The following is a 16,595-nucleotide window of genomic DNA, read 5'->3' as shown; positions in this document are numbered from 1 at the left end:
CTGTCATTTTAGTTAAAATTATTATTATTTATTTAATTTTTTAATTAAAAAAAACTCTCATTTTCTCTCATTATAATTTTTGTGTCTCTTACTATAAAACACAATAATTTTAACTAAAATTACACAATTTTATATTATTTAAAAGAGTAAGGTTTTAACTAAAATCACACGAATATCATTTATTGTGAATTAATAATTAATTAATGAATTTGATTTGATTAAATAATGATCGTTGATTGGTAGAAATCAACAGTTAAGATATAGTTGTAAGAGGTTGTAAACGAAAATAGCTTCTTCTTTTTTTGGTGAAAAAATAAAAATAGGTGTTAAGTATAACCTTCCTCGTACTTGTAACCTAAAAGTTTTACAATCATTTTACTCATCATTAGATTAAGGGGAAGATATGTAACAACCAAGTTGTGTTACTACCATGTTACTACCAATCAATCTCACCGTTAGATCAATTATGTTGATCCAACGGTTATATTTATTTCCATCTTTGTATGGTCATAATTTCCTAAAGGTAGAAAGATGTAAATAAATATAACCGTTGGATCAACATGATCGATCTAACGGTGAGATTGATTGGTACTAACACAACTTGGTTGTTACAATATCCTTCCCCATAGATTAATTCTTAAGCGATGGTTTATACTTTTTTTCTTCTCTCTCCTCAATTTTACCATCTCCCACGTTCCTTCTTCATTGGGTCTCAGCAGAAAAAAAAAAGGATCGAATGGGGATGATAGTCAATTATCACATTTTCTTGAGTTTTCTCATAACTGTGTTCGCTGCTCTACATTTTCTCATATAATTATAATTTCAAATTTTGAGTTTTAGAAAGAAAAAAGAGAGAAAAAAGGGAGAATGGAAGATGAAGTGTGTTGACTCAGAGAGAATCACTTGAGAATGAGAAGAATGACTGATAACGAAATTACATAGTAGAGAACACAGTAGTGAGAAAACTCAAGAAAATGTGAAAAGATGAGACCTTTTTCATTTGTAGATTTTTTTGGATGATTTGAGAGTAGATTAATCGACTATCTTCCCCTTTCGATCATTTTATTTTTTTCTGCTGAGATCCAATGAAAAAGGAACGTGGGAGATGGTAAAGCTGAGGTGAAAGAAGAAAAAAATATAAGCCATCAATTAAGAATTAATTTAACGGTGAGAAAAAATTATAAAACTTTTAGGTTATAAATATAAAAGCTTCCTCTATTTAATAAGACAAACATTAATCTTAGCATATATTTAACATTAGGAAAAAATGTGTAGATGTAAAGTTGTGTCATTTTAACAGAGGAAAAGAGATAGATAAAAGAGAGAGAGAGAGGATTGACAAAAAAATAAAGGTGTGAGTCTCACCTCCTTAAAAAGGTATAAGTTATGTCATTTAAAAGAATAAACATTTTTCTCATAAGTTTTACTTTTTTCTTATTGCATGTTTTTTTTAGCTCAAAGAACAATTTAAATAATAATTTATTCTTTAAGTTCAAATTATATTTTAGAATTTAAAATTCAACGGGAAAAAAAGGAAACTTCCACGGTTGATAGAAGTGGAAGTTAAGCAAAACGCCCAAAAGAAAAACATGGTGCAGACAAGCTCTGGTTACTCGAGGAGCCATAGATGTGGATCGTCATCAATGATCACAGACAAGGTTATATTTTAATCACATGCAAACTAGGTAGAAGGAACAAACTTATCTTTAAGTGTGAATCGTCATCAATGATATAAAAACTAGACCCCACTCTTATATCCACCCTATTTACTTAGATAGCCATTCACGACACTCTCTCCTTCACTCACACTTGCATAATATAAAAACTCTCACAAACCACTCACTTCTTTAGTTCTTCAACCTCTTCGCCGCCACCAATTGCCGCTCATGGCCCTTGTCCGCCGCCACCCCAACCTCCGCCTCCCCATCGCCAAACCCTCAGAACACTGTCCCCGCTTCGCTCTCCCCATCCTCCCCACCACCTCCAAAACCTCTGCCGCCATCGGCGACATTGAGAAACTCGACGTCCTTGGCCGCGGTAACAGCGGCACTGTCTACAAGGTCCGCCATAAGCAGACCTCCGCCATCTACGCCCTCAAGGTCATCCACAACGACTCTGATGCAACCACGCGCCGCCGTGTGGTCGCCGAGATAAACATCCTCCGCCGCGCCGCCGATTGGCCCAACATCGTCCGGTACCACGGTTCATTCGAGAAACCCTCCAGCGAGGTCGCGATCCTCATGGAGTACATGAACTCCAGCACGCTAAAATAGATGCTCAGAACAAACGGCACGTTCTTCGAACATAAACTCTCCTCGGTGGCACGTGACGTTTCCAACGGCCTCGGGTGCCTCCACACACAAAGCATTGCGCACCGCGACATCAAGCCCTAGGGGGTGTTTGGTTGGAGGATTCCTTGAAGATGCATAGGCATTTGAAAGATGGGATTAGTCGGTGGCCATGTTTGGTTGGAACTTTCTGAAGAAAAGTCCACCTAAATCATTACCCCATATTTACAGTTTGCATATGCTTTTGGTCCAAAAACCCGGCCATACTTTCCCATTTGCGATGTGGTATATTACGTTATCTATGTAAATCTTCAGAATGGGCAAGAGGCATATGACCAGCGTACCCTCCACTTGCGCACGAAACTGAAAATATCTACCTGGTTAGATCTATTTGTTGCAGAGTTGTTGTGGCGCCTAACAACCCAGATGGGGTTGCTTTAGGATATCATCAGTTTGATTTGCATCAGGACTTCAATCACAGCTTTTATACTAGTTTTAATGGTACAGGTTATTCTGAGGAGGATGCTATTCCTCATATATCTAGCTATCTACCAAGCATCTGCCCTCTTCCTTCTGCTTTCTTAGGTCCAAAATGTGCACTTTGGGACTGTCCAAGGCCTGCGCAAGGGATGGACTGGTGTCAAGACTATTGCAGTAGCTTTCATGCTGCTCTAGCTTTGAATGAAGGGCCACCAGGCATGACCCCAGTTCTACGCGTGTCTTCAAAATGAATTCAAAAATATTTAAAGTCAGGGGTATTTTTGTAATACCCACTGCATTTACCTATCTATATGTTACTTATAGCCAAACATGGACTTTATAAAAGTTACTTAATTTGCCCATCCAAATTTTTTCCAACCAAACAACTTTTTTTACATTTTCCTATCAAACATAATCCTCCAACTATTTCCCTATGCATATCATTTTCCTATTATTCATAAAATTTCTCCCCAACCAAACGCTCCCCTAGTGAATTCGAAAAATGAGGTCAAGATTTCTGATTTCGGAGTGAGCAAGCTCACGTGTCGTACGCTCGAAGCGTGCAACTCTTACGTGGGCATGTGCGCGTACATGAGTCCGGAGCGGTTTGGCCCGGATGATATATGGAGTTTGGGTTTGCCCCTATTTGAACTCTATGTGGGTCACTTCCTTTTTCTTCAGGCGGGTCAGAGACCCTATTGGGCCAACTCATGTGCGCCATTTGCTTCTGTGACTCACCAAGCCTGCTGTTGCGACTCGGTAAGTGCACCGGTCGTAAAGTAATAAAGTGTACCGGAGTACGAGATCGTTCTCACGAGGATCAGAATCTTCAAGCACTAGTTCACTGATTGCGTCTTAGTTGGACAATCAAGAATTTAGATGAAGAGAATTGTATTTGAAGAACTTAAAATTAAAAACAAGTAATAACATTCAATTAAAGAAAATTCAGAATTAAAAGAATGAATAAAAAGATGATGATTAAGAATGTAAAACAAGCGTAGTTAAGGTTTCGACTTTCCCCAATATCCTCAATATGTTATGAATTAAATGACCAAGAATCCGTTTCTTAATATATTGCCAATCAATTCTATCTGAGTTAATTACGGCTCAATTCCTTATTACCATAAATCTATGTGATCTTGAAAGAACTCTAGTTCCCCGATTATTTCCCAAGAAAACATGCATTAAGATTAAGAATTTCAAGATTGCATAATTACCTTATGTCTATTCCTATTCCTATTCCTAGATCACAAAGATTATGATAAATTATCAAGTCAAGGTTCATGCACCAACATCCCTATTGTCATACAATTCCCCAAAATCTTCTATAAGGAACAAACTCATAGAAAGCATTAAAGGCGGATAATTTATTCAATTATAAAAAGAACAGGATTCGCAGACAATTTAATTCATAAACATAAAGATTCAATTGGGTTCCATCTACCTTTAACTACATAAAAGACTACTCTAGCATACTGAATTGAAAAGAAATAATAAAGAAAAGAGAACCCCAAGCCTCTATTGGTGTGATGTTGACTTGGTTCCTCAGTGTTCCAGCGCTCCGCAACAGGATTCCTCCGTGTGGCTTGAATGAGTATGAATTTCTGAATTGGTGAATTGGTCTTGACCCCAAGCTCTTTATTTATAGCTTTTTGGGGTTGTATTCTTCATTAAATCTCTAATGAATCCATATCAGATTTGCGGTTGATTTCATCTTTGTTTCCTTTTTGCATTTGATATCTTGGAGATTGTTGACGATTTTGAGCTTTTAAATATTGTTGTGATCTTCCATCACATCTTCTTATTGGAGTTATATCTTATCTCAATCAAGGTTGATGTGTTTCTTCCTTGTATCGTATAGAATCCTGCTGCATATCTTGATAAATCTTTTCCTGGAGTTGCTTTGACCGCGTATGGACATTTTAGCGTGTTGTTTGCACGCTAAAACGTGCTTGATGTGTATTGTTGTCTGCCTCTGGGTGTTTTGGCGTGCTGTTTCACGCTAAAACGTGCTCTTCGAAGGGAAATTGATGTTGTCAGGGCGTTTTAGCGCTCTGTTGGGCGCTAAAACGCTCACGTCTAGTGGATTTTGGTGTTTTCTTCATCTTGAGCGTTTAAACATGATTCATGGACGCCAAAACATCATCTTACAGCTATCACACACTTGAAATCTTGCTTCCTTGAGGCTCCAACTCAACTTGATGTCTTCTTTTGGTTCCAAAGAGGAATAATAGGTGTCAAAAATCCCTTAAAATAAGAATTATGATAACATGTTAGCAAGCTATTCAATTACTGTAACTTTACATTATAAAACCTTAATTTCCATGCAATTCACAACATATATCAATCATAATTAAGCCTAAAAACATGGTAAACCAAGGGTTTATCAACCACTCCCAGATTTGAACATTGCTGTCCTCAGCAATGCACTAGAATAAACTTAATGGAATTCAATCAAGATTTTCAATTGCATGGAATTCACAGGCAGGATTTAATCAGAGAAATGACTACAGAGCATTCAGACTTAAGAAAAGGATGATACATCAAAGCATTAAGATCAATAATTCATCAGTAAAAACTTCCTGAGACACTCCCTCACTAGGAGTTTTAATTCGCTCATACTTAACTGTCTAGAGGGTTGGTGTTTCACTCTTATTCCACTGAATCTACACTACCATAGGCTTGCTTATATTTTCTCTCTCCACAGTTCTTATGATAAATCAAACAGATCAAGAGGTCTTTCGTAAGGATGTAACGTGGCCTGGTGAAAGGGAGGGAAAGAATTTGGAAAAGTTTAAGATCAATATTCAGATTAAGGAACAGAACAAGTGTTTGTTCGTTTCTTCCGGCTGTAAAGCTTTTCTTCTTCTTTCCAGTTCTTTATTCTTTGAACCTTTCTATTTTGTTGTTTTCATATTTTCTTGCTTTTCACTTCTTTTTCTTTCTTTGCTTTGAGCATTTTGCTCGCTCTTCTTGATTCTAATCACTTTCCTTCTTTCTTCCTAGGGCTTTGCCCTTTTTCTTGTACTTATTCATTCCATTGAACACTTGTGTAGTTGAAACTCATATCCACTCCTTACTTGAAATCTGAAATTAATCTTCTATTAAGGTGAGGATTTAATTAGGGAAGTGGCTATTCACATTCAAGGGTTCTTCATGAATAAAAAGTCTAGGCTCAAGGGGCTTAACTAAGGAATATCATAAAGGTTAGCTATTTGGCCATCTAGTTAGAGAAAGAACATGCCTCTATCATCTCTACAGAATAAATCACAGACTATTTCAATCAAGAAACAAAGCAAGTTCTAGAGTATCTCAACAATGGAATGCACACTCAATAAGATTTTTCTGTATAGGCTCAAAACCTCACGGCTATGAATGCACAGTAATTATCCTGTTCTTTTTCTCAAACAACTTTAATATCAACAATATATTCAATGAATCATGTCACTTATTTGCAATGATGCTCATAAAAAAATTGTATAAGTGCATCATCATGCTCTGAATCAATTACTAATTTCAATTTCCCGCCATTTTTCCAATTAACACTGAGAAACTTTAAAAGTTTTCAGAATTTTCACAAAAAATTTTGGCTTGGGGTTTTTCAACAAAAACAATTAAAATTATCTAATTAAACATGAAAAACAAAATTTAAAATGCAAGAAAAAAAATAAATAAGCTAAAGCAAAGGAGAAGGGATTTGAGATAGTTCCCTGTTTTAGCCGAATATTCTGTGTATGCTCATGAAGTTCCTCCGGCTTACTCAATTGTGCTTAGATGAACCACGCGTTCCCCATTCCTAGATTTAAATGTTGTTGTCCTCAGCAACAGATTTAAATCTACAAAGAAATCGCGTGAGAAATAAAACAACTAGTTGCTTTCTCTTGTTGTTTGTTCCCTTTTCTTCACCTGTAAAATTCACTCAATGACAGACATTAGTCTCAACACCTTCTCCTATCTTAATTGAAAATAAAATAAAATAATATAAATAAAATATTTAATTAAATCTAAAAATAGTAAAACCGTGGGTTGCCTCCCTCTAGCGCTTGTTTTAAGTCACGAGCCTGACGTACCTGACTTATGATCATGGTGGCTCAAAGCATAATCTTGGTGATAACCAAGCTCCATCATTCAGAAATTTTGTCCTACCATAGTGCTCTTCTGCATATGGATGAGGTAAAGTAGTCTCAAGAACTTTGAATTTGGTATTTATATGTTTTCCTTTGCTACTGGGCTTCTCCATCTTAACTTTTGGCTTACTTTCTTGAGAAGACTCCGCATGGTGTTCTTCTTCACCTTTCTTTTCACTAATATAGTAGACTTGATCTTTCGGTTGAGCTACAGATGAGGGGACTTCTTTGTCAAAGAACTTGAAAGTTGCTTGCTCTTCGTCTACCCGTAATATCAGCTCACCTTTAAGTACATCAATCAGTGCTCCTAAAGTTGCCAAGAAGGGTCTTCCAAAAATCATAGGAATTGTGGCATCTTCTTCAATGTCAAGGATGCCAAAATCAACAAGAATGATGAATTTGTCTACCTTTACCAATATGTCCTCAATGATGCCATAAGTTTGCTTTGAAGAGCGGTCAGCCAGTTGCACTATTGTCTTTGTGGGCTTCACTTCAGTAATCCCCAGCTTCTTCATCATGGAGAGTGGCATGACATTGATGCTAGCTCCAAGATCACATAAAACATTTTCCACTTCCACTTTGCCTATAGTGCACAAAATGTTGAAGCTCCATGGATCCTTGACTTTGGTAGGCAACTTCTTTTGGATGATAGCATTATTACATTCCTCCGTCAAATTCACCGTCTCACATTCCTGCAACTTACGCTTCCTTGATAATAGATCCTTCATGAACCTTGCGTAGTTGGGCATGTTCTCTAAAGCTTCGGCAAAAGGAATGTTGATCTGCAACCTCCTGAATATGTCTAGAAACTTTGAACACTGCTGTTTCTGAATCTCTTTCTTTAATCTTTGAGGATAAGGGATTCTGGCATATGGGGAGAGATCTAATGGCTTGTTCTGTCTTTCTAGAGCTTTCTTCTTCTCCCACTTGAATAGTTTCTTTTTTGCTTTTTCATGATTGCTTTTGTCAACTTCAATTGTATCCTTTTCCTTTTCTTTCTTCTCTTCTTCAACTGATGCTTCTCCATCCTTCTTCTTTTCTTCGGGCTGTTCCTCTATAGGCTGAATCACTGTCCCACTCCTAGTGGTGATAGCATCGCAATGCTCCCTTGGATTGACAACTGTGTTGCTTGGAAAAGTACCCGGAGCTCTCTCAGAAAATTGCTGCGACAACTGGCTAATCTGAATTTCCAGATTTCTTATGGAAGCTTCTTGATTCCGGTGTGCTGATCTAGTCTCTTGCATGAAAGCAGATGTGTTCTCTCTGAAAGCATTTTCACCTTGAATATAATCAGAAGTGGTCTTGCATAATTGTGCAAAAGCTTTCTCCCACTCAGAAGTGTTACTTTTTTGTGGGGTATCTGGTTGCACTGGAAGGGGAGGATTGAGCTGATGATTGGATTTGTGACTCAACCCTGGATGTTGATTCTGATTCTTCTGATCATACCAGAGTTCATTGACCTCTACTGGTGGCTTTTCAGTTGTTCTCATGTAGTCACAATCTTCAGTTGCATGAGCCTCTGCACAAATACCACATTTAATATTAGAATTATTAACAGAAGAAACTTGAGAAGATTTAAATTTATTTGTAAGAGCATCTAATTGTTCTTGTTGTTTCTTGTGCATTTGCAGCATTTGTTCATTTTGGGCTAAGAGCGCATCATAGCCGTCAAGCTTCATAATTCCTGCTCTCCTTTGTGTAACTGGGGCAGGGGCATTGTCAAATTCCTGAAAAGCTAGAGATTCCAGTAATTCCAGCGCTTCCTCTGGAGATTTTGTTTTCAGTTATCCTCCTGCAGCAGCATTCACCAGTGTTCTTGTGTTGGATGTCATCCCTTGGAAAAAGATTCTTGCCTCCTCCCATGCTTCAATTTTATGTTGAGGACACTTCCTGAGTGATCCCTTGAATCGTTCCCATGCCTCGTACAAAGATTCGCTGTCTTTTTATTCAAAAGCAATGATCTCCGCCTTGAGTCTTGCCATCTTTGAGGCTGAGAAAAATCTGGCCAAGAATTTCCTTGCTAAGTCATCCCAATTGGTTATGCTTCTTTCAGGTAGAGACTGTAGCCAATCTCTTGCTTCATCCTTCAGTGAGCATGGAAATAGCCTGAGCAAGATAGCATCACAAGGAACTCCATTTACTTTTAATGTATCACAGTATAGTAAGAAGTTATCGAGATGACTATAGGGGTTCTCTGTGCTTCCTCCAGCGAACTGTTCTTTTTGAATCAGTTGCAGTAGTGCCGGCTTCAGTTCAAAGTTGTTAGCCTCTATGTTTGGTCTAACAATGCTTGCCGTCTATGGGACTCGAGCTGGGGTCATGTAATCTCCCAATGTCCTTGGAGCGAGTTGATTGTTTCCTGCCATTGGTTCCTCCTTAGGTTCCTCTTTTGGTTCCGTCGAAGTTGATGCCTTTGTTTCTTTCGCTTTCTTTGCTTTTGCGTCCTTCCTAAGTTTCCTTTCTGTCTTTTCTATCTCAGGATCAAACTTCAAGATTCGCGGGTTAAGAGTACCTCGCATAAATTAAGATTGAAAAGATATGCAGAAAAATAGAAAAAAAGACAAAACAAAAAAACAGAAAAAATAAAATAAAAATAAAAATAAACAAAGAATGCAGAAAAATAAATATGCAGAAAATTGATGCAGAATTTTAATGCAGAAAAATATTTTTGAAGAATGTAAAAAGTGCAGAAAATTAAAACGTCCAATCTAAAAGTTAATTAGTTACTTCTAATGTTGAAGAATTCGATCCCTGGCAACGGCGCCAAAAACTTGTTGCAACTCGACAAGTGCACCGGTCGTAAAGTAATAAAGTGTACCAGAGTACGAGATCGTTCCCACGAGGATCAGAATCTTCAAGCACTAGTTCACTAATTGCGCCTTAGTTGGACAATCAAGAATTTAGATGAAGAGAATTGTATTTGAAGAACTTAAAATTAAAAACAAGTAATAAGATTCAATAAAAGAAAATTCAGAATTAAAAGAATGAATAAAAAGATGATGATTAAGAATGTAAAATAAAAGTAGTTAAGGTTTCGACTTCCCCCAATATCCTCAATATGTTATGGATTAAATGACCAAGAATCCGTTTCTTAATATATTGCCAATCAATTCTATCTGAGTTAATTACGGCTCAATTCCTTGTTACCATAAATCTATGTGATCTTGAAAGAACTCTAGTTCCCCGATTATTCCCAAGAAAACATACATTAAGATCAAGAATTTCAAGATTGCATAATTACCTTATGTCTATTCCTATTCCTATTCCTAGATCACAAGGATTATGATAAATTATCAAGTCAAGGTTCATACACCAACATCCCTATTGTCATACAATTCCCCAAAATCATTCTATAAGGTACAAACTCATAGAAAGCATTAAAGGCGGATAATTTATTCAGTTATAAAAAGAACAGGATTCGCAGACAATTTAATTCATAAACATAAAGATTCAATTGGGTTCCATCTACCTTTAACTACATAAAAGACTACTCTAGCATACTGAATTGAAAAGAAATAATAAAGAAAAGAGAATCCCAAGCCTCTATTGGTGTGATGTTGACTTGGTTCCTCAGTGTTCCAGCGCTCCGCAACAGGATTCCTCCGCGTGGCTTGAATGAGTATGAATTTCTGAATTGGTGAATTGGTCTTGACCCCAAGCTCTTTATTTATAGCTTTTTGGGGTTGTATTCTTCATTAAATCTCCAATGAATCCATATCAGATTTGTGGTTGATTTCATCTTTGTTTCCTTTTTGCATTTGATATCTTGGAGATTGGTTGACGATTTTGAGCTTTTAAATCTTGTTGTGATCTTCCATCACATCTTCTTATTGGAGTTATATCTTATCTCAATCAAGATTGATGTGTTTCTTCCTTGTATCGTATAGAATCATGCTGCATATCTTGATCAGATCTTTTCCTGGAGTTGGTTTGACCGCGTATGACGTTTTAGCGTGTTGTTTGCGCGCTAAAACGTGCTTGATGTGTATTGCTGTCTGCCTCTGGGCTTTTTGGTGTCCTGTTTCACGCTAAAACGTGCTCTTCGAAGGGAAATTGATGTTGTCAGGGCGTTTTAGCGCTCTGTTGGGCGCTAAAACGCTCACCTCTAGTTGATTTTGGTGTTTTCTTTATCTTGAGCGTTTAAACATGGTTCATGGACGCCAAAACGTCATCTTACAGCTGGTACACACTTGAAATCTTGCTTCCTTAAGGCTCCAACTCAACTTGATGTTTTCTTTTGGTTCCAAAAAGCAATAATAGGTGTCAAAAATCCCTTAAAATAAGAATTATGATAACATGTTAGCAAGCTATTCAATTACTGTAACTTTACAGTATAAAACATTAATTTCCATGCAATTCACAACATATATCAATCATAATTAAGCCTAAAAACATGGTAAACCAAGGGTTTATCACCTGTCGGAGACGGCTTCGCCAGAGTTTTGCAGCTTTATGAAATGTTGCCTCAAGAAGGAGTCGGGTGAGAGATGGACAACTGCTCAACTCTTGACCCACCTATTTGTGTCTAAAGACGTAGAAATTTTTTGTTGAGTCGGGTCGAATCCATTTTTGAGTTATTTTTGTGTTGGGGAGTTATTAATTAGCCTTTGTGGATTCAATTTGACTCTGTATATTATTCTAAGTAGTGTTCAGTGAATTCAGGATTCAGGTTAAAGCTAAATTGCTGCTGAATGAAATGAATGAATGAGTAATCTATGGTTCTTTTATCATCAATTCAGTATTCTCTTGCTGTTTCAATTTTTAGGAGCAAGTGATTCAAGTCACAAGTGGTATTCATAATGTTATATCATTATATGTAACAAACATATTAGAGGTTAAAATGGGAGTTAGAATATATGATATTTTTAATAACTCTTAATGGTAAGATAATGTTTATCCAATAATGAATGTTAATTAATCTTAGCTCAAAATTTATATGGATTAATTATCAAAGCAATGCCTTTAACTCCCATGAAGGAAATGGTGTGGGAGTTGAAAATGAGAGAAAGCATGTATATCCAAATTAAGCTAAGTGTGCGGAAGTTGGAAGGCACTGTCAAGTTGAGTAAACTTCTCTCGTCATGGATGTCGTCACTTTGTTTAGACGTTTTTCTATGCACTAATTTCAACTCTAGTGCACCATTCACGCGGAGAAAGAAAATTAGAAAAAGGGAAATGAAGTGAAAAAAATATGTTTGGAAGAAGAGAAAAAGAAAAAAGAGAAACAAAATGGGATTTAGCTTCTTTTCTTTTCTTTTTTATCCTCTTATTTGGTTAGATAAAAAAACAAGAGGGAAGACAAAGGAAATGTTATCGTGTAAAATGATACATCACTTTTTTTATTAATAGAATGAAAATGATGTGTTTATTGTAACTGTTCTATCTTGGAGACAGAGATGTCTAACCCAGTGGGCTAGTATATTGATCTTGGATCTAGTACCCTCTCCAAAGTATCTATGAAGAAGATACCCTTGAGTCAAGCAGATCACTATGCACAATAAAGCAGTAATGGCTTTGTCAAAAGGGGGGATGTGTGTACGCACAACGACAACATAACAGTAAGAGAAAGAGCGTGCGTACTTGTAGGTTTTACCTCTCATTTATAGGATTTACTTGTAGGTAGTAGATTATGGACCTTTATTTCCTCTGATGATGGCCCAGATCCATCTGCCATGCTGTCGTATTAGGATTGGTATCCTTGATGGATATCTTTCCATATTCATACTTGATTTAAATCTTAGATTGCCCCTTGTTGGGCTTGTTCGTCAATGGGCCCCTTATATGGGTCCATAACAGTTACCCCTTAACCAGGCTGCCTGGGTGTCTGGATTGCCGGGGTGAATTTTCTTTCGCATTGATTCAAGTTTTTGTCGAGAATGTCCGAGTTCTTGTTGAACTCCTTACGCATATGCTCTGAACTTTGATTCTTTTGGAACGGGAATAGTACTTCATTGCCCCTTATCTTGTCGGGTTGAGTATGCAATAGGGTTAGATACTGTATATGTTCCTTTTAGTTGGGTTATGAATGGGCTTGAGTTGTTGGGATTCAACTGGCGAGTTGCCCCCAAGCGCATCATTCTCGTAACCCGGCTTGACGTCATTGTGTCTGGGTGTCCATTTCATGGATCCCAGTTGTGTTGTTTTAGTTTCCCTTGCCGACTTTTCTGTCGATAATCATTTCATTTTGACACGTGGTGCTTGTCGCATTTGTTAGCGCGCTGCAGCCATTTTGTGTCATTTTAGCATTCCGTGCACATTTATTGGATATGTCGTTTCAATCGTCTAATCATTACTTTTGGGGTGTAATGATTTCAATGCCCTTGACCTTTGCAATTCCTAACTGTTGCGGTTACCATTATGAGTATATAAACATGCGTCCTTTTCCTTATTTTATTTTTACTTTAGTTATTCTGCATAAGTTTTTCTTTGCGCGACCTCCTTGAGTACTAGCATTCGCCAGTGCATTTTCATATACCTTGCAAATTCATTTCTTCTACTAAGGTATCTTTGTTTGGCTTCCAACTTTTTTTCTTTACTTCTTCAATCTTTGCATTTGGCTATTTGATTGCTGCATGTTCGTTCTTTTGATACTTTATATATAGTTCTGGGAAATCATTTATTGGTTGCATTTTTGGTTTCTCCCATGATTTTGCCTTTTGGGGAAGTGCATGTTCTTTGCCCTTTGATATTTAAACAACATTATTGTCTGCTTCACGATATAAATGAGTACCGGTGAAGTATTCTAAAAAATTATAATAAAAATATAAATATTCCTAGAAAAATATCTAGGTCTAGGATATCAAGTTTGGAGTAAGAATAATGAGCGGTGATGCCAAAAATATTACCGGCTACGTATAAAATGCGTACCGATAAAGTGCTACGAAAATTATAAGAAAAATATGATAATTCCTAGAAAAATGGTTAGGTCCAGAATATGAAGTTTGAGATTAAAATAATTAACGGAGCTATTAGAACTAATATCGGTGGATTAATTAAGTGGACATATAAATAGAAAATTTTCACACAGCCCTAGGTCAGTTTCTGATCCCAAGGCCGATTCCCCCATTGCTGCCACCTTCCTCTCTTCTTAAGACTTGAGCTTTTGCATGAAACTTGACCAAGAATCCAATTTTACGCACATTGCTCCACTCTTAAGCCATTGAAACATCATCATTCCTTGTAAATCACTTCTTATGAGGTTGTGAAGTATGTTTGGAGATGTGGAGTTGATGACTTTTTGGTTGAGAGTGTGAATGCCATTTTCACTCACTTTGGTGCTTCAAGAGGCCATTTTGTGGAAGAAAGAACCTTGGTGGTAGACCAAATTCATGGCCTTGTTGAGTCAGAATTGTAGAGTGGTGTAGAAAGTTTCAAGACACCTCATTTTTCTGCTTTCTCAAGCTTTAAGGTAACCCATGATCATTTCCTTTGAAATTTCATGAACATAGCTTGTGTGAGTCCTTAAAAAGAGGAACTTTGATTGTTCAAGTTAAGGGTTGTTAATCTATGTTTAATAAGTGATAATAAACTTCTGTTTGTGGAGAAATTAGACTTAGAATCATTGAGGAACCCTTAAAATCAATGGGGAACCCTTAAAATGAAGTTTAAGCAGAAATCATTCGAGTTTCTGCATTCTGTCTGAAAAGTATTCAAACACTTTTCGTGGAGTATTGAGATACTTTTGGTATTCGAGTAATTTTGTAAAAGTATTGGGATACTTTTCTGGGAATGGCGGTATCCGAATACTTTATTAAAAGTATTGGGATACTTTTGGTATTCGAATACTTTAGTAAAAGTATTGGGATACTTTTTGGGAACAAAAAGTATTCGAATACTTATCGAGGAGTATTCGAATACTTTTGGCAGATTGAGCCTAAAATCAATTTTAACAAGTTGGGAAGCCTTAAATACAATATAGGACCTTAAGGAATCAGTGTGGGCTTGTCCTAGAAGTGTTCAAATGATAAAAATGAAATAACCCATTATTAAGGCTTTGGGAGAGGCCGGTAATCAACATCAACATCAACAACACCTTTATCCCAAATTAATTGAGATCGATGGTAGATGAACCCAAATGAAAGATACAAAAAAATTGAAAAAAATAAAATAAAAAGAAACATAAAAGTAAAAATAAAATAAAAATAAATAAATAAATAGAATAGTAATAATATATATATATATATATATGTATATGTATATATATATATATATATATGTATATGTATATGTATATATATATATATAAAGGTAAAGAAGAAGAAAAAGGGGAAATGAAGGGGAAAAGGACTAAAAAGGGACTATCTGGAACATAGGATTAACAACGGGTCTAACCCTCCACCATGTTTATAGCTTTTCTCTATTCCATTCTAAGGCATACCGTCCGCCAATCTATACCCCACTCCATTAAATCTTGTTTTACTACTTCCCCCAAGTAAGTTTCGGTCTATCTCTATCTTTTTTGTGTTGAGCTCTTGGTAACAAACTTATGTTCTTACAGGAGCATCCAGGGGCTTTCTCATTATGTGTCCAAAGCACCTCAATCTATGTTCTCTCATCTTCTCAGCCACCGGCAATGTGTCCAAAGCATCCTCGTATAACCACACATCCACCTCAACATCCTCATCTCTGGGACTCCCATTTTATGCTCATGTTGTCTATGTGATGGCCAACATTCAGCTCCATATAGCATTGCAGGTCTTACTGCTGTTTTATAGAATTTTCCTTTTAATTTAAGGGAGATTTTGCGGTCACACATAAACCCAGATGCACTACGTCATTTCAACCACCCTGCTCTGATTCTATGATTTACATCCTCATCAATCTCTTCACCTTTTTTTTAAAATAGAGCCTAAGTATTTAAAAGCATCTTTCTTGGGTACTTCTTGACCACTTAGATGAACGAGATCTTAGTCTACATCTCTTACCAGAGAAAACTCACACTTCAGATACTCAGTCTTGCTCCGACTTAATGTGAATCCTTTAGATTCCAAAGTGCTTCTCCACAATTCAAGTTTTCTATTAACACTATCTTTGCTCTCATCAATAAGCACAATATCGTCTGCAAAAAGCATACACCATGACACTTCCTCTTGAATATCTTTTGTTAGTTCATCCATAACTAAGGCAAAGAGATAAGGACTTAGAGCCGACCCTTGGTGTACACCTACCGTGATAGGGAAATAACTTGATGTTCCGTTACAAGTTTTCACACATGTAGTAGCCCCATCATACATATCCTTGATTGCCTTTACATACTTTGATGGTGTAACATCCCAGGCGCTGACGAGGGCGGAGAGTGATCGCCGGTGTGAAAGGGCATGGACAAGGAGCGGCTCTTGGCAGGCTTCCAGCGACAGGGGTACATGAATGAATCGAATCAACACCCGAAAGAGAGGGATTCCAGAGACTGTGCTGGTATGGGACAGTACAGTTGGGAATAGCTTATAAGAATTAATTGGTACTACCTATACTAACAAGATGCATCTACTTTTCGGTAGCCCGGAACGGAAGAACTCCATAGTTAAGCGTGCTTGACTTGGGGCAATTCTGGGATGGGTGATCTCCTGGGAAGTTTTCCCGGGAAGCGTGCGAGTGAGGCAAAGCATGCTGAAAAGTCTCGTGTTAGTGTGTGGGGATAGTCATTGATTCTTGCAAGTTGTTGGGCGTTACAAATGGTACCTTTTTCTTCTCCAGAACCCAC

The 16,595-nt window shown here is 37.1% G+C and overlaps 1 non-coding gene and 1 pseudogene across 1 annotated transcript; both read left to right on the top strand.

Moving 5' to 3' along the window:
* Nucleotides 1-1,886: 1,886 nt before the first annotated feature.
* Nucleotides 1,887-11,446, top strand: LOC133284149 (mitogen-activated protein kinase kinase 9-like; annotated as a pseudogene).
* Nucleotides 8,765-8,871, top strand: LOC133284151 (small nucleolar RNA R71). Its single transcript, XR_009747869.1, has one exon. It is a non-coding gene; the product is annotated as a small nucleolar RNA R71 (small nucleolar RNA).
* Nucleotides 11,447-16,595: the final 5,149 nt, after the last annotated feature.

This window comes from Gastrolobium bilobum, unplaced genomic scaffold (genome assembly GCF_033153095.1).
Source record: "Gastrolobium bilobum isolate Gb01-03AN ecotype WA unplaced genomic scaffold, APGP_CSIRO_Gbil_v1 utg73541, whole genome shotgun sequence".
Classification (NCBI taxonomy): Eukaryota; Viridiplantae; Streptophyta; class Magnoliopsida; order Fabales; family Fabaceae; genus Gastrolobium; species Gastrolobium bilobum.
Note: the sequence above shows the minus strand (reverse complement) of the source record. Positions and strands in the feature narration are given on the sequence as shown.